The 24,474-nt window shown below is 37.4% G+C and overlaps 1 protein-coding gene across 7 annotated transcripts in view; it reads right to left on the bottom strand.

Moving 5' to 3' along the window:
* LOC144772708 (uncharacterized) overlaps positions 1 to 24,474 on the bottom strand; it is a 1,708,106-nt gene that overhangs the window by 67,720 nt on the left and 1,615,912 nt on the right. For 5 of the 7 annotated variants that reach the window (XM_078657210.1, XM_078657211.1, XM_078657205.1 and 2 more), the window contains one exon: positions 20,369 to 20,795. The exons of 1 other annotated variant lie outside the window; for it this stretch is intronic. The gene's annotated coding sequence lies outside the window, so the exon portion shown is untranslated. Of the gene's footprint in view, positions 1 to 1,361; positions 1,395 to 20,368; positions 20,796 to 24,474 lie in introns of those variants that run through there. One more of the 7 variants, XM_078657207.1, reaches the window with a different exon arrangement.

Below are 24,474 nucleotides of genomic sequence, written 5' to 3'. Positions count from 1 at the left end.
TTGCAAATTCAAAATCAATTATTATTTTCCTAGGACTTCTGTTTGATGTTTTAGATTTAATCACTGTCAAAAGTTCAGTGTATGTTGTGGACTGTTTATCAGGTAGCAAACTGTATACTAAGGGGACTACTGTATTGTTAATTTTTGCATGAATAGTGTATATTTGGGTGAATGGATAGGGCGTTCTTTTAAATGTCCCATCCATCATCCAAATTTCACTATTCTCTAACTTGGCTAGATTACGGGGCGTGCTAAAGATAACTATTTGTTTTTGAGGGTTTTGGTTGTCATGCTGGATGAAAGGTTCATTAGATATAGAAACAGAGAGTTCAGGTGGAATTAGAATATCAGAGAATGTTTGTGGTGTAACTCTTTGTGGGTTACTTGCCTGTTTTTTACGTTGAATAATTTGTCTCAGATTGGGTATGATGGGCATACTGCTAGCAACATGACTAGGGACATGCTGAGCAACCTCCCTCAAAATAGAACCAGAGGAGTCATTGGAGGTGATTGCAATATCCTTCATTTAATTTCTTACTTCAATTTCCATTGCAGAGGCAGAGTGGTTATGCTCAGATGTTTTAACAACTGTGTCACCCAGAGTAACCGCTCTGCCTTTGCAATGGGATGAGTAGTATTGCACGCACCTCCAATGTCTCCTTGGTTCTGTTATTCTCTCCCTGCAATAAATGTACCCTGCATGTTGAAGAAGTCGGTTTCCTTTGCTGGAGGTAATGTAGTGTGCTGTTTTATTTGTTGACATTTTCTGAAAGGATAAGAAATAAAGAAAAAGAAGGTCTGAATTATTATTGTTTGACTTTTTTCATCAGTTTGCAATTTCATTTGATTAACTTGACCTTTTATAGCATTTGTAATGTTACTCTATCTGGAGAAATAGCGGTAATTATTTTTAGTTTGCACTAATATACTTACCTTGTAATTTTATTTTTGGATGTTTTGAAGAAGGTGGATATTATTATAAAGTTGGTCTTCTGCTGGTTGTTTTTTCACGGTTGCTCCAGCTGAGATGTTTTTGTAGAGATGTGGTTTAGAATAAAAAATATATAGGCTGTTGATTTTCAAAATATTATTTCCCTATTTATAGGATTTGAAAAAGTGCTGTATTACATTTTTAGCAGACATGACAGTTTGGTTAAAAAAGCATTTATGGCATGAAAATATTTCTAATATTTTTGTCATACACAAAAGGCAGTTCAAATTTCATTTACAGGTGTTACTCTATCTAGTGAAAAAGAGTTCATTTATTTTATAGAATGTTATTTACATTTACTTTTGGTTTTTTGATGTTTTGATGCTGGTGATTTTTTTATGAAGTTGGTCTTCTGCTGGTTGCTTTTTCTGAGTTGCTTCAGCTCCGATGTTTTAGTAGATATCTGTAGTACAATAAAAGATATATAGGCTGTTTATTTTCTTATTATTAATTCCCTATTTTTAGGATTTAAAAAAGTGCTGTATTCCATGGTTAGAAGGCATGACAGTATGGTTAAAAAAGCATTCATGGCATAAAAATATGTCTAATATTTTTGTCATACACCAAAGGCAGTTCAAATTTCATATACAGGTGTTACTCTATCTAGTAAAAAAGAGTTATTTCATTTTATAGAATGTTATTTACCTTTACTTTTGGTTTTTCAATGTTTTAGTAGTTATCTGTAGTAGAATAAAAAATATATAGGCTGTTGATTTTCTTATTATTAATTCCCTATTTTTAGGAATTTAAAGAATTGCTGTATTTCATGGTTATAATGCATGACAGTTTTTCAAAAATTGCAACTTTGCAATGAAAATGTTTCTCATATTTTTTAAATATACAAAAGGTTCTTCACATTTCGTTTACAGGTGTTACTCTATCTGGTGAAAAGGGGTTTAATTATTTTTCCAAAATATTTTCAGAAATATATTTACATTAAAAGATGTTTTTATGAAGTTGGTCTTATGGTGCTTGTTTCTTCTTGGTTGTTTCACCTGTGATGTTTCTGTAGATATCTGTAGAAGAATATACGATTTATAGGTTGTTGTTTTTCTAAATGTTATTTCTCTATTTTTAGGATTTTTAAAATGGTTTATTTAAATGCTTATAAAGCTTGATAGAAATTTTAAACAACACATTGTAAGTTGTTTCACAAAATTGCATTCATTGCTTTTTAATATCATATATTTATAAATAGATTATATTTTGGGTTGATAAATGGTAAACTGGTTGATCTTTTATTATCCGATTAAAACTCCTTTTGAAAATGTATAGAGAAAACATTCCTTCTTTTAATGTAACAATTTGTATTTTTATGTTATTAAAATACATATTTTCTATCATTAATTCACTTACTTTAATTGTCCTCTATTTCTGTAAAATGATCGGCACGTTAATTAATTCACTACCAAGTTTTAATACAACTGAAAAATTATTTTTAATCATTAGTATCTTTTTTTAAAATAGGTTGCTTTTTGAGATAATAATATTACTTAAATATATCTTTCTTACTTGTTTTTGGTGAAAAGTTGAAAGGCGGGCGGTCCCTCTTTCTGATGGGATGGCCGGCGGACAAAGTCCGCCCGTCATCCTAATGGGGGCCTCTGTGTTTGTTAGTGAATTTTTTAACTACTTTTTTGTTACTCGAACTTTACTTTAATTTACTGTTACTCGAGTATTCATTTTGTTAACATTGCTCCTTTTCACAAAAATATGTGGTCAGTTGGGTTCCTCTTTTAATACACTTACCCACCCAAAACCCCTATTTTCTCTGCATCCCGTGCCAGGAGTTAGTTTACAAAATGTATTTTAAAATATTTTTGGGGGGGCAATTTAATGGTATGCGTAGTATTGTCTTGCGTTGTGATAGCACTTTTAATATATTTTAAATTAATTTGCGTAGTAATGGTTTGCGTAGTAAAGACATTCATTGTAATAGTATTGGCGTTGTGAAAAATACGTTGTAATGGCATGCTTTGTATCCTTATACATTCATTCTAATGATGTTAAATCACAAGATTTTCTTTATGTCTATGGTCACATGACTGTTGTTGCACTTTATTATTCACCACTACACAAACAATCTAATGCCTGTGATGAAGGAGTGACTGGAACTCCGAAAAACGTTGGTCGTAGTGTCGAGAAAAAAAAATCGCACCATTTGATTCGGGGCCACGGATCCATTGTTTTTTGTATCCCTGCCATCCTGGGAGACACGCTCTGGAAATTGCTGCATATTGCGGGGGTGGCTACCCCTGCCATGAGCCCGCCATACAAGAGGCTTGGGTGAAAGCCACTGTTTGTTTGGAATATATACAAGATGTACCGACAATCACAGGGCACGGCTATGGGCACCTGCTTTGCCCCCAGTTATGCCAACCTTTTTATGGGTTGGTGGGAGGAGCAGGTGTCCAGCCAATTAGCCGAATTTAACACCGAAGTGGTCCTGTGGCTTAGGTACATCGACGACATTTTTATGATTTGGAATGGAAGCATTGAATCTGCCAGGGCATTCGTATGTCTGTTGAATAAGAATACTTTGAATCTGGTTTTCACAGAACATATCCATAAGACCACAATTGAATTTCTTGATATCCAGGTTGAAATTCAGGGAGCTACTATGACCACAAGTCTCCTTTGCAAACAGACTGCGGGTAATAGCCTTTTGAATGCGAGAAGTGCACATCCTCGAAGCCTTGTAGATAGCATACCCTATGGGGAACTTCTACGGGCCAAGAGAAATTGTAGTACAGAAGTTGCGTATGAATTGGAAAAAACTGCAATGTGCCATCGGTTCAAAGAACGGGGTTACAAGAATAAAACCATTGTACAGGCATGCAATAGGGTGGATGCCCCCATCAGAAATGAGTTACTCAATCCTAATAAAATCATGGAGGAAGAAACTAAAGTAAGGTTTATCACAACTTACTCAGGGCAGGCTCATGAGATTAGGAAGATCTTTAACAAACATTGGCATGTTCTCCAGACTGATCACCACTTGAAACCTCACCTGAACCCCAACCCCCAGATCACCTTCAGAAAATGTAGATCACTTAAAGATGATCTTAGCCAAAACACTGTTGTGAGTAAAATTGAACCCAAGGACAATCCAGGTTTCAAATGCTGTAGGTCATGCAAGGCCTGTCGCAACAGTATGAACTGCAAAGAGCTGACAGTTCCCACATCAGGGAGAGTGTTTATGATCAAAAAATCACTCTCATGTCATACGATGTACTGCGTGTACTTACTCATCTGTCCTTGTGACAGGTGGTATGTTGGCAGTACAACATTAAAAGCTAAAGAAAGGGTCCTACAGCATTTAAGAGCGATTAAAAATCACAACCCACAGTATCCTGTGGCTCGCCATTTCTTTGATCACCATTTCCAGAATGAGAATTTGTTGAGGATGGTTTTGATAGATAAGGTGAATTTGGGGATCCGTGGAGGAAACAGGAAACTTGCACTACGCAAATTGGAGTCAAGGTACTTTATTGACTTTGAATGCAAGACTCCAAATGGATTGAACATAAATGAAGAATTAGCTGTACTTCTTGCTTAATGGTAAAACTGTAATGAAATGTAATTATGGACATTATCCGCAGTTGGACCTCTGTAGGTCTTTCTTTTAAATGTTTTTATGTATTTTATTTTTCAGAGGTACATTGATGAATTGGTGTGACTAGGAATATGGAGGTAATCGTAATTGATTGTTGAAGATCAAGTGGCTGCCCATACCATACAGGCAATTTGTTTCCACTTTCTTGCTCGAGAGCTGTTTATGATGATGATCATGCTGGGAGATATACTATTTGGCCCACTGGGGCACGGACCTTTTTTGGATGATTCGTACTTACCATATGGTACGGACTAATTTGCCTCTTTGTTACAACAGCAGCCCACTTGGGCGTGGTTATCCTTGACTGTCCTGACCCTCTGGGGTAGTACTATCGAATTAATAGACAGTCACTGTGATTCGTCAACTCGGACTAAAACTTTATTGTGCTCGTACACGAAGCACTACATTAACTTAGGTTATTTAACTTTACAGCTCTGCTATTTTTGCTCTAAAATATAGTATATTTATATAAATACCTAAGCATTTGAGCGGGGACTATTTATAACCCATGGAATTTATACAGCAAATGTATTTATAATTTGGTATACTGTAACTGACTTTATATATAATAGCAGTTGGAAAGTTTTGGGCACAAAATAGCACTGACAATATGGATTGAATGCATATATGCCAATCATTTATTTATATGTTTGCTTCCTTAACATGTCCGCCATATTCAGTGCCTATCTTTACACATATGGGTGATAGTACGTTCTCTATGTCATTTGAAAGAGTAAAAGGACAATTGTTTGGTTTTCACTTGTAAACGTGATCAAGCTGCAAAGCGAAACGCGTTGTTTTCCTGCTGATTAAAATTACGTGCACAGCAATTTCTGAGTGTCGGAGACGTCTATTCGGATGAATGGAGTACTTTTGCGGATACAGTGGGTGACCGGGAGCCCTACTCCGACCCACCCGTGAGCATGACTTTTTTTTTTACCGGAACTCTGGTTTTCTTGCATATATATATATATATATATATATACATTACCAACGATCTCCACACCATATTACCAACAATCTCCACACCTTCACCCATTAAGGCCCTCACGGCATCCTAAAGAGTTGGCTCGCCAGGAAGTTTTACCTTTTAAAAGAGTGATTATTAACACACCATAGTGCAAACCATGGACGGTCTATGCGTTTCAGCTCACTGCCTTCAACTGGACCATAGAGTCCCATTGTCTAGATCGCCTATTCAAAATGAAAATTGCTTTTAGATCCCTTGTTATTTTCTATTACTGTGCAAATACTAGACTGCTAACCCTAATTTTAAAGCGATGGCAATGTTCGTCTGCCATTTTCCACACATTACTATCTGTAAAGTACATTCAGCAATTATTTTTTGGCAGAAAGTGCAGGAGCATGATTTCATTTGTTACGGGGAAATAATGAGTGATTTATACAATTTTATAGAAGAAAATACTCAATTTAAGAAGCCGGGAGCATCAATATAAGCAACTCTAATTTCATAAATATTCATGATTATGTACATTCTCTGAATATTTAGGGTTAATCAGTTCAAGTGTAAAAAATCAATTATATACAGTTAGTGTGATTTAAATAATTCTAAATATTAGCATATTTTAAATGTTTTATAAAACACTATTCAAATAGTGGTGATTTGGGATTAAGAATAATGTTTAGTCAAAAACAGTAAGAACAGCCTAAGATTGAGTTTAAGCAATATGATTTTTTTTAATTTAGTACTATTGAAGTTGTAGGAATAAATGGAATAAATATGTAGCTAGATGGTGATTTCTCTGGAATCAGGTTTTCATAGGTCGGAGGGTTGTGGCAGCTATCAGAAGTATTAATGTTATTTTGTAACTTTTCATATATGATTGAAATAATTTTAAATAATAGTTTCTAATGGAATTCATTCATATTGATTTTACTCGAGAAGTTGTAATGATGTATTAAATGGAATCTTTTCATTCGCGTAGCACTTTGACATTCAATACTTTACCTTTTTAATTGTCTTTAAGCAGGAGAGTATACCAGAAATGACAAAAGATGTCAACGTAAGTCGAGAAACTAGAGAAGGTTTTGACACCTAATGCGTCTTTTGCGCAGTGAACATATAGTAAATGTCTCATTAGCGGTAAGTTCAGAGAGGAAGAGATGGTTTCTAATATAAAGCTGTGGTGACTGTTTAGATGCATGATGTGTTTCTTTATTCTAGAGATAGGCAATGGTTACTTTGAGAACAGAGAAACATGATGGACACATTAGGATATTTATGGTTAATAGTTTAACAGGTTAATAGAAGTGGTGAATTTCTCCAGGTATTTTCATGTAGAGATTGTTAGAGTGTGATAAATAGATTAATTTAATTTAATTTAATTTAATTTAATTTAATTTAATTTAATTTAATTTAATTGTGGGTTTATATAGCGCTAGAATCAACTCCCGGAGGAGTATCTCCGCGCTTCGACCGCTGGGGAACCCGTCCTGGCTCACCCTGAGAGATGGTCCCTAATGGGTATCTCTAAGGTGCGACCAGGCATCCCCGGCGGTCTGGGGGGCCGTTGTGAAGATGAGGCAAGCTAATGCCCAGAGTTACCGAGTGTGGTCCCTGACTGGAGTAGGCACCGAGGCGAGAATTATCGAGCCCGCTGACCCTGGTCCACGACCCTGCCGCGTCGGGAATCGAACCCTGGTCCCGGGCCGTCCTCTGCTTACAGGTCTGCCGCCTCTAACCAGTGAGCCACACCACTCCACCAGCAATGATAACCTGAGGAAACAAGCTAATTTTGTCAATTTACCCCTTAGTCCAACTTTTGGCGCTGTCAATGATGGAGGGTTCTGGGATAAGAAGAACAGTTGTGGATTGCAGTGAAAGTTATAACTTAAAAAGTATTTGTACATGTGATACCACTACGATGTAGAGGTAAGAATATTACAACAATAGCTTAGTGTCTAAAGTGTTTAGTATGATTAAACACTAATGGTTATTTTGTTTTTCTTTTCTCAGTAGCAAAAATACTCTTCTGCTATTGACTTTGAAATGCCATATATTAACTTGAATGTAGATAAAGAATATTTAAGTAATTTTTGAATTTGTGGGATATGAGGTGTGTATTTTTTGTTTGTTCAGTTAATTGGTTGCAGTCGTTAAGAATCTGTCATTTTGAATAATTATAACTACTATGGTAGAAGATAAGGGCAAATCAGAAGGTTTCTTATCTAAGAATAAATTATTTTTTGGGAACGAAAAATATTCTAGGACACCTGTTATTTATACACTCCCAAAAGTGTATAAGAATGTGACTGATACACCGGGTCGTTCCATTGTCTCAGGATGTGGCTCCATTCTGGAATCCCTTGGTCAATATGTTGAATTTGTCATCAAGGACTTTGTACCTATAACACCATACTACATAAAAGATACAATGGATATGATTGATAAAGTTAAACACTGCCCATTTGATCCCCATTCTAGTATCTTATGCACATTGGACGTTGAGTCCTCATACACCAATATTCCCCAAAAAGAATGCCTGAAAGTTATTTAAAAAATTCTTAAATCTGGAGCTCACCCACATGCATTCCTTACTTCTTCATCCTTACTGAATTGCAAGCCTAACATGCAATTTCTTCCAATTTGATGGGGACTTCTTTCAACAGATTAAAGGGACATCCATGGGAGCAGTTTCCGCGCCTAACTTTGCCATACTGTTTATGGATAATTTAGAAACAGAAATCATTATATTCCCCTCTAACCCATTTTTTCCCCAAATTAGCCATTAGAGACGCTATATAGACAACATTATTTTAATCTGGCATGCTTGTGAGAACACACTTAAAGATTTTGTTGAATGGTTAACTGCCCACTGCTGGGGTCTTACATTGCCAATGAGCCTCAGTAAATCCGCAATAGCTTTTCTTGCCCGTAACATTGGATCATCAGCTGATGAATTGTTTACATCATTGTTCCACAAACCTACAGAAAGAAACACCCTGCTTTCTTACAGCAGCAATCACCCACAGGCCCTCTGTGATTCTCTACCCTTTTCACAATTCCTTTGACTTCAACGCAACTGCTATTTTAAAGAGGAACATTTCTCTGAAGCTAAGATTCTGAGCACTAAACTGCAATATAGAGGATATTCTCTTAGACTGGTGAAGCAATCCGTGAACTGGGCATGATCTTGCCCCAGGGAGGAACTTATTACTCTTAAGACTAAGAAAAACAATGACCGCATGGTCTGTGTAACCACTTTCTCTCCTGTGACCAATTTGTAAAAAAATCCATTTTAAACCACTGGCCAGTGTTAAATGCCAAGGGACTTAACTTAGAAAGACCACTGTATGCATTCCACAAAAATAAGAGTATTAAAGATCACTTGGTCAGGGCAAGCCTCACTACTGCCACAGCAACTTCATGTTTACCAGCACTCTGTGGGCTAAGTCCCTTGGTGGGACACTTTAAATGTGCTGTCACGTCGGTCAATTCACAATTGGAACTAAAAACATTATTCATAGTAATGTGAACATTGCACTGAATCAAATGGATTATCTGCTACAAACCTCTGGAATCCAATCCTTATCACAACATCTTACCAGAGGTGACAGAACATTACCTCAGAACCATTGTTACAAAATATATTATTGAGCTACTATTCCAAATTTGTAGCTCTTATTGAATGGAATGGAAAAAAAAGAAAAAATGAACCTTCTTAGAGGAGCTCTTCCCTATCCTTCCTTTTCATCTTCTTCTCTTCCTCTTTTTTCCCTTTAGGCTTTCATGAGGAAAAAGAGTAAAATTAAACATGCAGGATTATGTGAGACAGCTGCCGCTGATTCACTGCGCCTCCTGAATCAGAACATAATCCTGCATGTTTCATTTTGCAGAACTTACCTTATGTTTATGGAGTCCTCTCCGCCCTCTGGTCAGAAGGCTGTCACCTCTTCCGCAACCATGCCCTCTGTTCGTGAAAACTCGATTGCCCTACAAAATGACAAAAAAGAGCCTGGCGCCCCTACAACGCCTCCCTTACCTTTGACTTTGGATGACCTTATGGAGGAAATTAAACACTTGAAATCTTTTGTTATGGAGACCGATGTCACACTTAAACGTATCGAATAAAGGTGTTCTACTCTAGAGTCTCAGGTGTGGCGCAATGGATTAGTGAGGTGCTAAGGACATTGCGCTCTTGAAACAGCAAACAGAAGATTTAGAAAATTGGAACAAGTACAATAATCTCCGAATATATGGCATTCCTGAAGGAAAGGATGGGCCAGACATGCGTGTCTTTCTTGGGGTTCATATCCCTAAATTGGTGGGCCTCGAGGAGGGGACTCATCTTAATATACAACAAGCTCACTGAATTGGACCCAATAATGTCCGTACTTAAAGCTCTGACAGCACTAGAGGAATAATTGTTATTTTTTGGAATAGACTGAGATACTTATGGTCTTATTAGTGGCCAAACAAACGAAACAAATGTTATTGTCTGGCCAGAGGGTATTTATTTCCCAAGATGTAGCACAGACAACTGCAGTTTGTCCAAAGGCGTTCCTATCCTTCTGCCCTACTCTGTGATCCATGAATGAGAGGTATGGTTTGGTGCATCCATGTTACTTCAAGGTCATTTACAAGGAACAAACGTTCTCAATTGACTGTCCAGAAGACTTGAGGAAATGTATTCTTAAACACAAATGAGTAGCAATGGATCTTGGGAAGGCTTGATCTCCTCCTTTACAGATCTTACATTATATTATGCCTCTATCTTGGTTCCCTTTATTTGAATTACTATATATATTATTCAAGGGCTTAATTCTAATGTTATTATTGCTAACATAGATATTCCTTAATGTTTTGTGATATTGTTAACTATCTCTATTTATTTTGTTTACATATGTAACCTTGTTATTTATTTACTTCCTTTTTGCAGCTGTTTGTGGTCTAATCTGTATTCCCTTCCTTCATGTGTTGTTTGCAAGTGCCTCCCTTTCCAGACCTATTGTTTCTATATTATCCCCATGTCTTGTTAAGTGTTTTTATTGGTCCTTTTCATATTTTGCATTCCTATTTGTTTCTTTATTTGTATTACTATATTGTTGTCTTGTTTCTATTAAGGATAATAATTGTTGTTTCTTTTTCGATAGTCTCTTTTTCTTTTTCTAATTTTATGTTTGTCTCCAGGTCATTGCTGCCCACTATCGATTTATTTTAGGCCTGTTGCTTGTCTTCAATTTTCATCCTTCTCCACCTCTCCATTATATTTTCTTCACATTGGATGCGTTCCATTTAATTAATGACTGAAGCTCTTTGACTTTTTGTCATCCTCTCTGTCTCTATCAGACTAATTGTTCCTTTCTCTATATTCATGGCTTTTTCCTTTTTTCTTCCTTTTTTTGTTTCTCTCTTTTTTTCTTTTTTCTGTTCTCATCAAAAAACATAGAGCTTCATTGAATACAAATATTAGGCAATTTTATGATATATTTATATTGATATGGTCTGTTGTTTGGGTCCCATTAAATATTTATTGTAGTTCAATATGTATGCTAACACATCGCAACTAACCCTTCAGGTTATTTCCTGGAATGTCATCGTCTTACGGAATCCTATTAAGAAACAGTGAGTTGTTACCCATCTATCCCGCCTTAAATATAACATTGCTCTATTACAGGAAACACGTTTACTTGGCAAAGATTTAAATTCATTGCGTAGAAACTGGGTTGGTCAAATATTTTGTTCTCCATCCCTTGATCATAATGAGGGGGTGTACTTTTGGTACATAAATCTCTTCCTCTGGTAATTGAGAAGGAGGAAAGAGATGCAGAGGGTCGATGGATATAAATACATTCTACTAATCATCATACACTCATCTCTATTCTAAATATTTATGGTCCTATTGGTATTGATGTGCAATTTTGGGAACGAATGTCAGTTATGCTACACTCCTGCCCGAATGCAAATCTTATAGTATGTGGTGATTTTAACCAGATCAATGACCCCTTCCTAGATAGAAACTCACAAGTTAAATATGTTCCTAACAAGATGCAGAAAACATTTACAAGATGTATTCATTCCAGAGGGCTGGTTTATGCCTGGAGGTTGGACTCTCCGGATACACTAGAAGATACCTATTCACCTACTCATAAATCACAATCCAAAATTGATTACTTATTTCTTTCCAATCCTTTAGTTCCTAAACTTACACATGTTGAGATTAGGTCAATATTAATTTCAGATCATGCTCCAGTTATAGTTAAGCTTGATTTACTACTAGAGACTTCTAAACCAAGTCAATGGTGCTTTAATAATAGCCTTCTGAAGGATAAAGAATTTGTGAAGAATTTTGAATGTTTTCTTCAGGAGTATTTTTTACATAACAACATACCTAATATTGCATTTAATGTAATTTGGGACTCATTGAAGGCATCTGCCTCTGGACATATAATTAACCATGTTACGGCCAAAAAGAAGACAGCCATTAAAGAATCTTCTCTATTACTCTAATTTATTAAACAATTAGAGCATGAATTTTTCAATACTATAAAAGAACGATGTGTTAAGGTGCTTAATAAATGTTACATTCAAACTCAATAAAAGATCACCAGCGGAAGCCGCTGGAACATTATTAAAAATGTATTCTAAGTTCCATGGAGAGCGTAATAAGGCAGGCAAATTATTTGCTAATTATCTGAAGATCAACTCTCAGAAGTCGAAAATAGTAAAGATAACTGATAAAAGTGGGACTCATCATTTTAGAAATACTGAAATCTTATAATGTTTCTCTGACTTTTATACAAATCTTTATTCACCAGATCACTTTCCCATGGATGAAGCATTATATTCCTATTTCCATTCTCTGTCACCAAAACAACAACAGATACAGGATCTCTCCTTTTTAGATGAGCCCATTTGACAAGATTTTATCTTTTAGGATTTCTCCCTTATTTCTGATATGGTTGGCTTTTAACAAACTGGATTTCTTAAAGGAAGGTACATGATTGATAACTCTAGAGTGATTTTACACATGGCCTCAACTAATAATACACCTACGGCTGTTGTAACTTTGGATGCCGAAAAGGCATTTGACTGTGTTAATTGGAAATGTATGATGCGGGCTCTCAAATGGCATGGGTTTAGTCCAACTTACCTTAAATACATTGCTATACTATATTCTTATCTGTAGACTTCTGTTTTTCTAAATGGTATCCAATCTTCATATTCTCCTCTCTAAAGGCGCTCCAGAGAAGGATGTCCTTTAGCTCCTTTGCTCTTTATTTTATGTTTAGAACATTTCTTACATACATTGCGAAATTCCTCAGCATTTCATGGCTTCCGGTATGAGGACATTAAGATTAAAATCACAGCTTACACTGGTGATGTGATCCTTTATATTTCTGATACAGACTCATCAATACCGACCTTTGCTAATCTTTTATCATCCTATTCAAAATTATCTGGATATAAATTGAATTTTTTCAAAATCAGAGGTACTTCCCCTTAAGTATTGTTTGAAAAATATGTTTAAAGGCACTGGACTTAAATGGTCTCCACACTTTATTAAGTGTTTGGGAATTAAATATTCAATTTCCTTGGCTAAGACTATTCAGATTAACTTAGATGATGTTTAAAACATAATTCGTCAAATAATGGAAACGTGGTCACCTTTATATTTGTCTTGGTCAGGCAGGTTAGCCACGAAAAAGGTGATGTTCCTGCCTGTCATTAATTTTTATTTGTCTATGTTACCCATTAAACTTCCACCCAAAAATGTTAAGTACCTAAATTAATTGAGTTTTCTAAGCTTTATTAAGTAATAAGAAATGTCACAAAAAAGCCAGCAATAACAAAGTGACAAAATTCAGCAACAAGAAGCATACAACAACTAGCATTACCAAGCAAAGAAAGCTAATTAAATTTTAAGATACGAATAAGAGGAGAAGGGGATAAGGGATGAAGGCAAGGGAGGAGGGGATCCGCTTACAACTGAAGAGTTATAATATATATCCTTAAAAAACTTTAAAAAACAATCTTAAAATAATTGAAAATGAAAAAAGAAGAACCAGCATACCAATAAGAAGTTAGGGAAGAAAGGAAATGAGAAATGTAAATATTCACAAAGGTTTAAAATGTTCAGAACAAAAACAGAAATTTTCTGTTTGTGCAATTCTATCTAAATATAATGTTAGTGGCAACCAATATACATCTCTATTAACAAATGGTTTACAGGAGGAGGCAAATGCAATATCTAATCAATGGTAATGGCATAAATTATTCCACCAGTGTTTAACAGAAAGTTTTGTTGAGTCTTTCCAATTAAGAGAAATTTGTTGGAAGGCTAATGCCAGCATAAGTTCAAATACACCATAGATATGTGTATGTAAATCTAGAGTTTCTGATAAACTCCCTGTGAAAAGACTCACATTAGAAAAGGGAGTCTGTGTATTAAATATAAGAGAGATGTGGGACAAAACCCTCGTCCAAAAAGTGGTAACATTAGGGTAGAGAAAAAGATGATGCATTAGAACAGCTGTGGAAGAACAGTTCATATCAGGTGTTTGAGAAAAAATTGCTATAGACTTAGGTGTGAAATATAACATATATTTGGTATAAAAAGAACATAGATTGAGTAACAGGGGCATATCTTGGGAGTTTGAGTGATCGACTCCAGAACTTGTCCCAGAAACTGATGCTCCATACACAGAAGAAAATCCACCTCCCCGGCAAGTTCCACCTTACTCTTAACATGGACCGGATCGGGAGATAGGGCGTATTTGTAAATTAGAGACGCTTTGGGAAGAGTTGTAAGAATTTTAAGAATAGAATTTTCTTCAGAGGAGGAAGGAGTTGAAGGAAGTGAATAGAAAATGTCTAGAAGGTTTGCCATTAATTTATGCCAGAAAGAACGGGGGCATTTAAAGGAAGTTTGAAAGTGAGGAAAAGAACAAGGGATGGTACCATCAAATAGATCATGGACCCAAATTATTCCAAGATTTCCAAAAGAGAGGTCTATTATTAATGGTAATAAGAAAATTTTGCCATGCGATGAACGTAAAAAGGAATCTTTTGAATTAGTTTTAGATTGGGTTAACGGTTTCAATAAAGAACATGTGTGGTTAAACAAGGGGATATTAGTCTGAACAGTTTTAGATGAAAAAGCCAGTACCTCATTTGTAGAAAAGGGGCCAATAGTAAGCCATATAGGAGTGAAGAGGAGGCTTCTGAAAGTAACCATATAGAAGCTTGACGGAGGGAAAAAGATTTATGGTACACTCCGATGTAAGGAAAATTAACAACCCCATTAGACTTTGGCTTCCGGAGATGTGATAGGGATAATCTGGATTTTTTATTTCTCTGAGGAAATTTGGAGAGAAGAAAGAGGGAATATGAGTAGGAAGCATGGAAAAATATATAACACAATAGGTGTTATCATCATTTTATGGAATCTAGGTGTCCCCTACCACGAGAGAAATAGAGGGTTCCAAGAGGTAAGGAGTTTGTCGATATGAGGAAGAGCTTCCATCATATTTAATTTGACTGAAGCTGTTATGGAGTTAGTGAACCACGTTCCTAAATATTTAATTTTATTTCTGATCCACAAAAAAACCATAGAAGAGAAGGAATGCTGAACAAGGAATTTTGTGAGAGGGAGAATTTCTGTTTTATCCAAGTTAATCTTATAGCCTGAAACCAGGGAGAATTAAACAATTTCTTGCATTAAGGGAGGAACAGATGTTTCAAGGCTGGAGTTAAAAAGTAAAATATAGTCCGCTTAGGCAGAGAGCTTCAGATGCTGCTCACCATAGGGAAGTCCAGAGATAGAATAATTATTACAAATAGAATATAAAAAGGGTTCAAGAGCTAGGATAAAAAGATGAGGAGATAGAGGGCATCCTTGACGAACTCTACGTTGTAAAGGAGACTAGGGAGCGGTACGACCATTGACTAACACCAACACTCTAGGAGACAAATATAGGAGGAAAATAAGGGAAATTATCTTGGGACCATAGCCATGCCAATTAAGGGAATTAGATAAAAAGGAGCAGTCAACCATATCAAATGCTTTTTCTGCATCAATGGAGATTGCAGCTAAGAAAGAAGAAAGAGAATGTATCTTGTTTAGAACATCAAGGAATAATGAAGAATGTTTTTAAGTTAATCTACCTTTAACAAAGCCACATTGTTATTTACCAATCAAGTGAAGAATGAGAGGTTCTAGCCTTAAAGAAAGCAGTTTAGCAAATAATTTATAATCCCCATTAACCAGAAATATAGAGCGATAATATTTACAAAACTTAGGGTCGCAACCCTCTTTATGAATCAACCAAATCGTGGCTTCTTGAAAGGTACCATCCGTTTTGCCAGAAAGAAAGATTAAGAGATGAAAACGTTTAGGAAGTAATATATTAGAAAAATTTAAATAGAATTCTACTGTAATTAGCAAGAAGCTTACCACCATTATTACGACCGCCATAGTAGCGAGCACTGGTATGAAAAAGTATACATCGGGCATTACCAGTAGATATTTTAATTAAAATTCAGTTTTGTATGAACAAGCTCTTGCATAGTAGAATCAGATGGAGTGGTGTAAAAGTTGTGTTCCAGAGCTTTAATATTTGCTAGTGTCAATTTATGTTGTTGAAGAAAATGTTTCTTTTTATTCAAGACAAAATCTATAATAAAACCACGAGCCGTGGCTTTAAAAGAGTGTTATAATAAATGAGGTGAAACATTGAGATCATTATTCAAAACAAAAAATTCTTCGAAAAAAGATGAAAATAAAGAGAAAGTTGGGTTCAGTAAAAGAGAATTATTAAAAGGCCATCGGGAAGGCATGGGTTGTAGGGGGAGGAAGTCAAAGTCTGCAACAACGGGAGCATGATCAGAAATGACAATAGGTTCGATAGAGACAGAGATAAGATTTGGAGATAAAGTTTGGGATATAAAATTAAAAGAATTGTGAGGTGGGGAGAAAATAGAAAAATCAATAGCATCTGGGTTAGATAACGTTACATGCATCAACGAGGTGAGATTGAGATATAGCGTTGAAAAATTGTTTATGGGATTTGTGAGGAATGAAGCATACCTGGGATTGGCAGTCAATACAGGGGTCAATAATCTGATTACAATCACCTCCCAAAATAAAGAAATCATCTCTAAATTGAATCCATTTTTGTGTAACAGTAGTACAAAATTTATAATCGGCTGGGTTGGGCCGTAAATATTAATTACCGTCAAAGAAACATTGTTAATAAGCAATTTAGCTAATAATTATCTCCCCTCTGTGTCACTTTCTTGGACTAAAACTTTAATTTAATACATTTTATGACATAATATATTTACTCAGTTTATTTTGGTGGGAGTGGGGGAGATTAAAACAGAACCAACCCAACCCTTTTTCAATTTTAATGCTTCTGTTTCAGTGCGTTATAAGAAACGAGATGGGATGAAATTCTCTGTCTTTTGATAGGGTTAATAAAACCTTTCACATTCCAGGAAACAATTCTGGATGTAGAAAAACAAGTGTATATAAATAAACAACATGTTAAACAATGAAATAGTGAAAAGAGTGAATGGGAAAGGAAAAAAAAGAGAGAACTGCAACGGTGTCATTAAAAGGGAAAGGAATGCCGGACTGAAAGATATCAAGTATACAACAAAAGAAAACACAATGAAGAGGAAAGAGACATGTATAGGAAAATAGATAGATAGGATGAGAAAGATTTGCAGTAGCATTAGCACTAGGAAAAGGGGAAGGAAAAACAACAATGAAAGGAAAGAAGGAAAAAGGGAAGGAAGGATAGAAAAGAAGAGAGTACATGTCAGAACCTGAGGACTGTAATACGAACCTTCACAGGGGAACAAAAGGTAAAATGAGGAGTGGCAATGGACAAAGAAGACAGCACGCCCAATAAGGGGCAACGCACCACACCAGGATGCCGTATTTAACATACATAGGAGCAGGAACATGAGGCAGGTACACAATTGAGTTCCACAGAACCTGTAGTAAGAACAATAGGGAATAAAAAAGTGATTAGCCAAGGAGACATGCATCAATATAAGCACAAGAGATCAAGCATAACAGAAGATCTATTAAAGTCAAGAGTGGGAGAAAGGACCAGCAATCTCCAACGAGGATGTAGAGTGGGAGTGAATGAATTTCCTGAGGTCAGCTGGGTTCTCAAATGAGGAAGTTTTGTTCAAGAAGGTGACCTTAAACAAGCAAGGGTTGACTAAGCCATAAGGAGCACCAAGAGATCGAAGAGGAGAGTAAAGGTCCAGGAATTCCTTTCTTCATTTAGCAGTGGCAGATGAAAAATCCTGAGAAATAAACAGCTTTGCACCACACCAATAAAGCTGTTTCTTAAGTTTGGCAGCATTCAGGACTTTTAAAAGGACAGTGAATTCCAAAAGTGCGAGGACCTAGTCTATGTGCACATTGGATGTTTAATTTGGTCATCATGGGAAGGTCTAGAAGCTGTGGAAGGAACGTGGTGTAGTAAGAAACAGGGTTCTTGCCTTCAAGGCCTTCCAGAAGGCCATATAAGCGGAGGTTATTGAGTCGGTTCCTATTTTTCAGGTTTTCAGATGATTTTTTTAGGTGCATCACCTCTTTCTCCAAGCATTCAATTCTGGCGATGAGTTGTGTACATCACTTATTTGTTGCTCCACCAAAGATAGACGAGAGTCCATAGCTGACTATTTGTTATCTAGAGACTGTAGAAGAGTATTAATCTCCTCAATAAATGGTCTCAGCACACGTATCCCCTCCAAAACAATGTCCAAGGAAACACTGGACATAGATTTAGATGGAGAAAGGAGATCCTGCTTGATCCTTTTGTTAGTAGATGAAGATAATTGTGCCTTAGATGTAGTGGCAGTGGAGGTTGTAGGATGAGAGGACACCAATTGCACAATTTCTATTTACGGCTGTGAGAACTTCATGAGGAAGCATTATGGGAAGAGCAAAAGACTGGTTTGCAGGAAGCATCTCACAGGCAGCAGAGTCTTTCTAAGCAAATGCTCCGCTCCAGCAGAGAAAATACCATTCAGTAGAAAAATAATTGAGAAAAAGTATATACATTTATCAAAAAGCTACAGTCCAAAATAAAACAAAGTGCTTTCTGAGGAGAAAGCATGCTGACTGAAACACAAAATGACAGCCGGTAGAGAGCTTACAGTGTGACCTGCAGTAATTAGGGTCCAACAAAGAGTAAACAGGACACTGAAGACATCCTTCTGGCTAGCAGGTGTTTCAATTGATAGAAATGCCCACAAAAAAACAAAAACGGCGTTTGAACCACCAAAATCACATCAGAGGAGTCTGATGCGGCGCAGAGCCTCTGAATTAGGTGGCCATCTTGGGTCGCATCACGCGCGCCTCCCCAAGTAACTAAATAAGTTGATTTCCGTTTTCTTATGCGATGTGAACAAATCTTGCATCTCCTTCGCATCTCTTTGCAAACCTAAAGATTTGGGTGGCGTAGGTTTTCCAAACTTTCAACAATACCATGCCGCTTTTGTCCTCAATTTAGTTCTACCTTGTATCAGAGATGCAGATTTTTCGCCTAATAATATTTGGCTTAAATTAGAGGACTCATTTACGTCACCCTTCCCTTTTCATTCTTTAGTATACTTTTCAAACCCTCATCAGGCATTTTCTGCTCTGACTATCAAGAACACTAGTATGGTACTGTGTACTGTGTACTTAAAAGTTCCATGTTTCCGGTACAACATTTTTTGGAGTCCTCTATTTGGCATAATTAACGTATCCAAATTTCGAATCGTTCGGGTTGTGTTCTTAGAGGTATAAATCAAGTCAAACAATTAATGAGTGCTATGGCTCCTCTTTCTTTACTGGAAATTTAATCTAAATTTGATCTTTCCTCTACTTATGCCATTAGATACGAATCCCTTAAATGTGTTCTCTTGCAACTATTTCCATGCTCAATCAATCAAAATCTCCCACTTGATCCTCGCCTCCTGATCCAATTACATTTTCGACATCACTCAAAGCATCATATGTATATAAATATCTGCATTACATCCCGCCTTCCTGTCCCAAATCTAAAACTGAGTTAATGTGGTAGACTAATTTTCAGCAATTCTTTTCTTTCAAGGTCTGGGGTCTAATTTTGTACATGATACACCATACTCATGTAATGCAAGTACTACACAAACCCTTTATTATTTTTATAATAGGTCATATATTACCCCACTTTGTCTGCAAAAGTACAACCCACCTCTTTCAAATATGTGCTGGTCTTGCAATACCCTCCCCGGCACATATCTACATATGTTTTTTCATTGTCCACCAATTACATCCTTTTGGGTTCAGTCCTGTAGAATTATTTCAACTATTTGCTCCATCAACTTTCCCTTTGATATTAAGTGCATATTTTTCAGAAGCTCCTCATGCTCTTGGCCAGCTGATTCTAAATTAGGTAAATTTTGGGATCTGTTACTTGCCATTGCTTTTTAAGTTATTACTAGGCCTGGGCGATAAATTCCATTTCGCTCGCGGAATTTGGGTAATTCCGCGTTCCGCGATGAATGCCAAATTGCCCAAAATTCAGCGTTCCGCGACTTCGCGAAATGTTTTGCTTGTTCACGTTCTAAAAATGCGTGTTCGCAAGATATTTCCCCCCGAGCACGCAAACAGCGATTGGCAACAGGAAAAAAGCATCGCGAACAAGCAATTCTGCGTGTTCGCGGATTTTTACACCATTTCGCGGAAATTTGCGCAACGCGATTACGCACATTCCGCCCACCCCTAGTTATTTCATCCAACTGGAAGAATGCCAAAAATCTCACTGTTACTGGTTGGTGGAACCTTCTTTATTCTCATCATAGACTTGATACAGCATCAGCCACTTCTACCTTACAGATGATTAATAAAGGCCTCTTTTGGTCTCTGCTCATTAGTTACTTAAACAAAAGCTATAAACCTGCCAAGCATTCCACAATGTTTTTTCACCCCCATGACTGTGTTTCTTCTTCCTGTTTGTTCATATATACAGGTTATTGTATAATTGGTATTATATGAGGAAAGTACTTATATGACATGAAGTTAATAGATTAAATAAGGTATTATTTGACGTAACATTTATTTTATGCTATATAAACTGAATATGCAATACATATTTTCTTGTATCTTTTTTTCTTTCTTTTTTCTCTTCCTTTCCCTTTTCTTCTCTTTTCTTTTTTCTTCCTTTTTCTTAATTCTAAAATATAAAAAAGCAATTTGTGAGTACAGAATTAGGACATTATCTCAATAAGTTTTTTGTACAATTTATCTCTTCCTTTATCTTAATTTTATCTCGTCTAAGTACTCTCCTTCGTAAATGTTCTTCATAACTCAGATTTATATTTTAAACAAAAGATAATTCTGTACTTTTATTAAACTTTTTTTTAAAAACAGTCCTACTCAGTGGGTCAATGGTGTTTTGATCCTCATATATAAAGGGATCATCATCAGGAATTGAATCAAAGTCCGCCCGAGACATTGAAAAGTAAAATCCTGTTGAAATATATATAGCAATTAGGCTTGGGCATAATTTGTGTAGTCATGCTGGACTGAACTCAGTGAAGTGGCAAAAAAATTGGCTGTGCTACACAAAGAAGAACGAGTGGCTCGCCGCACCCGTTCATGATATGTAACTTGAAGTGCTTTCTCGTGCCAGAAATCCCACGCAAACGGCACTACGCAGTTCGCATGGGCATGCCCATCTTCATTTTTGTAATCCTGGGCAACGAACACGGCTCTGCTGGCGGAGGATGCAGATTTTTGCATAATCCGCGTTCCGCGGAGAATGCGAAGTCCTCAAAACTCTTCAGACTACGCAGCGGAGTGGAGTTCAGCCCCGAACCTTCCTGCCTCCCAACCCCAGCAATAAATATTTTTAAATAAAAATTACTATTAAAGCTAAATAAAAGCAGTCCCATGACTTATATCTGACGTAGGAGATTATGGCGAGGAGGAGGAGGGAAGCCTGGTGACGCTGCAATAAATATAAGTGGGCTTTTATTTTACTTTAATTGTAATTTTTATTTTTATTTAAAGATATTTATTGTGGGAGGAGCATAGCGTAACGGCACTGAGTTTTTTCCCAACTCCGTAGAGCCCCGCATAGAGCAACACCGCCTGCTCTGCACAGGGTTACTTTTTGCTTGATTATGGTTTTGAATCCCTCTTTTATCTGTTAAATCCTACCCTCTGTAATTCATCTACTGCTCATTTTTATTTATTATCTTACCATGCTTTTGTGCATTTTATGCTTTTTTGTAATTTTTTGTGTTTTTTGTGTTTTTTGTCCTTTTTCAATTTTTTTGTCTTTAACTTTCACATTTTATTTCCTTCCTATACTAATATTCTCTTCCTCCCACCCAGCTCCATGGCAGAGGAGGTGATTGGCAGCACCAGTAACACCTGTACCAGCACCACCAGCCACAGCTGCCTACCTTGCAGTCGGCTATGCCGTGAAGGGTTACAGCCGCGCGCCATCTTCTCAGTGGTGAAGGTGGCTGCATATGTTTATATGTGCAACGCTACCTTCCAGTCACCCTGGCAGCAGGCCTGCCAGTTGGTACAGCATCCGAGAGCATAAATCCATTTGGCTGTATGCCACCGCTCTGGGGTCCGGTACACACAGCAACAGCTACTGCACAGGTCCAAAACCTCCTCCTTCAGGATCAGGAACTGGCCAACCTGCTGGGTTTGAAGGTTGCGGGTCTGGGTGTGTAATAAATATTTATTTATTGTGTTCTATCTATGCTAATAATTTTTCCCCCATAGCAAGCATGCTGCTCACACTCGGGGAAGTTAGGTTTATGTTACTAATAAAATGATGCGATGATCCTAGAGTAGACAGGTGCTCAGCTGTGCTACCTAAACCTACTGTTTAGCAGGGAATTGTCATTTCCTTTACCTTTGCTGCTTTGCACTTTGCACTTCGTGTCACATCGTAGCCGGTCATCGGTCTACCATGTTCTCCTAGTGACCCATTTTTGTGGAGGGATGAGGTTCCTCACCCTGCCTTCGTCATTTCCGCAGACGGCACAGCATATAAACAGGTTGGAGGCCTGGCAGCGCAAAGCTTGCTAGGCGGCTTGTAACGCACCCCTACTGCTTCTCTGGTCGCACTTGAGCACTATTTTAAAACGTACTTATTTTTAACCTGTGAACTGTTTAGTTGGGAATTTTCATTTCCTTTACCTTCGCTGATTTGCACTTTGCACTTCGTGTCACATCGTAGCCGGTCCCCCAGTCCACCACGGTCTCCTAGTGCTCGATTGTTGTGGAGGCAAGTGGCTCCTCCCCCTGCCCCCATCATTTCCGCAGACGGCACGGCATTTAAACAAGATGGAAGTCCGGCCACGCAGCGGACGTCCCAAAGGCACACCAAAGGCAAGCCCGTCTGCGATCATCAGGGTCCCGGAGGCGGTTGGGGCTGGGAACTCTGCTGGTTTTAACTCATCTTCAAATAAGGTAATAACATACGACAGGGAGACACTTATTGAGCTGGGCTCTACTCTTTGGTGTAAGAATGTGACTGATGTAGAGATAAGCAATTTCTTACCATGTTGTCAACATTGCAGTTGGGGCGACACTAAAGACACGCTGAATACAATGTCTGTGCCCAATACACAAAGAAAGGACGAGCTGGGTGTTATGTCTAAGAAACAACAATACATCAATGCTCTACTTCTAAATTGCTATTCGCTTAACAAACATGCTTGACATATTCATGACATATTACTCAAGACTAAACCAGATTTCTTGTTTTTGACTGAAACATGGCTATCGGACACGTCGAATACGACAATAGTTTCAGCCATCCCCCCTGGTTACCTCATTTTTAGGAAAGATCGGGTTGGAAGTAAGGGAGGTGGAGTTGCTATTATTAGCAAATTGGACATGCCATTACTTGTATTCCCATGGAGGAAATTGAAGGGGCTAAATGTTTTCAGGTACCCCCATCAGTGCCTTGCGGGAGTCCTCTTGTATAGACCCCCAGGGCAGGCAGGGGCTTTTTTTAAGTCCATTGGCAATGTTATTGCTCCAGTGGCCTCCAGATTTAAACATTTCCTCATCCTGGGGTATTTTCATGTACACATGGATCAACGGGACACTCCGGAGACGATTTCTCTTCTACAATCCCTGGATGTGTTCAATATTATACCATGCGTATTTGCTCCCACGCATGTGAAAGGTCATACCCTTGATCAGGTATTTGCGAATTGTCAAATTCAGACAGAGACTCCTTTACCTCTACTCTGGTCAGACCACTATCTGGTCAGTTTCAAGCTACCTAAATTGAAGAAGCATTTATTGACTCAGGTTGAGCAGCTATCTTCCACCGCCAGGCCTTTTCACAAGATCACCCCGGCTGCTCTCAAATACAAACTAGACCTACATCCTCCTACGCATACTGGTGACATAGAGCTGGATGCAGAGGCTCTTGTAAAGTGGATTGCACAGGGCACCCTGACCCTGTGCCCCTCTTACTCCATGCCCTACTAGAATCATCAGATGCTCAGCCCCCTGGTTTAAAGATACCCTGCGTCAATGCAGAAAGGATTGCAAACACCAGGAAAGAGCTTGGAGGAAGTATTTTAAGGCGGAAAATAAAAGGAATTATAAAGAGGCCTTAAGAGACTACCACAAAAAGATACAGGTAGTTAAGAAGAGTTTCTTCACTTCTAAAATTGAATATGCAGGAAACAAAAGCAGAACATTTTTCGACAGCGTTAAAGGTTTCTCCTCACTAAGGGCTGCGATGAGGCTCTCTCCCCTTCTGACGAGAGGATTGTAATCTAGCTAACTTTTTCCATCCGAAGATGATCATAAATATACAATCCTCGTCTGATGGCTCGGGTAGAAAAGATGTGCTGGCCACTCTA

This window comes from Lissotriton helveticus, chromosome 8, assembly GCF_964261635.1.
Source record: "Lissotriton helveticus chromosome 8, aLisHel1.1, whole genome shotgun sequence".
In the NCBI taxonomy this organism is placed as follows: domain Eukaryota; kingdom Metazoa; phylum Chordata; class Amphibia; order Caudata; family Salamandridae; genus Lissotriton; species Lissotriton helveticus.
The sequence above is the reverse complement of the archived record's forward strand: the minus strand, read 5'-3'. Positions and strand labels throughout refer to the sequence as shown.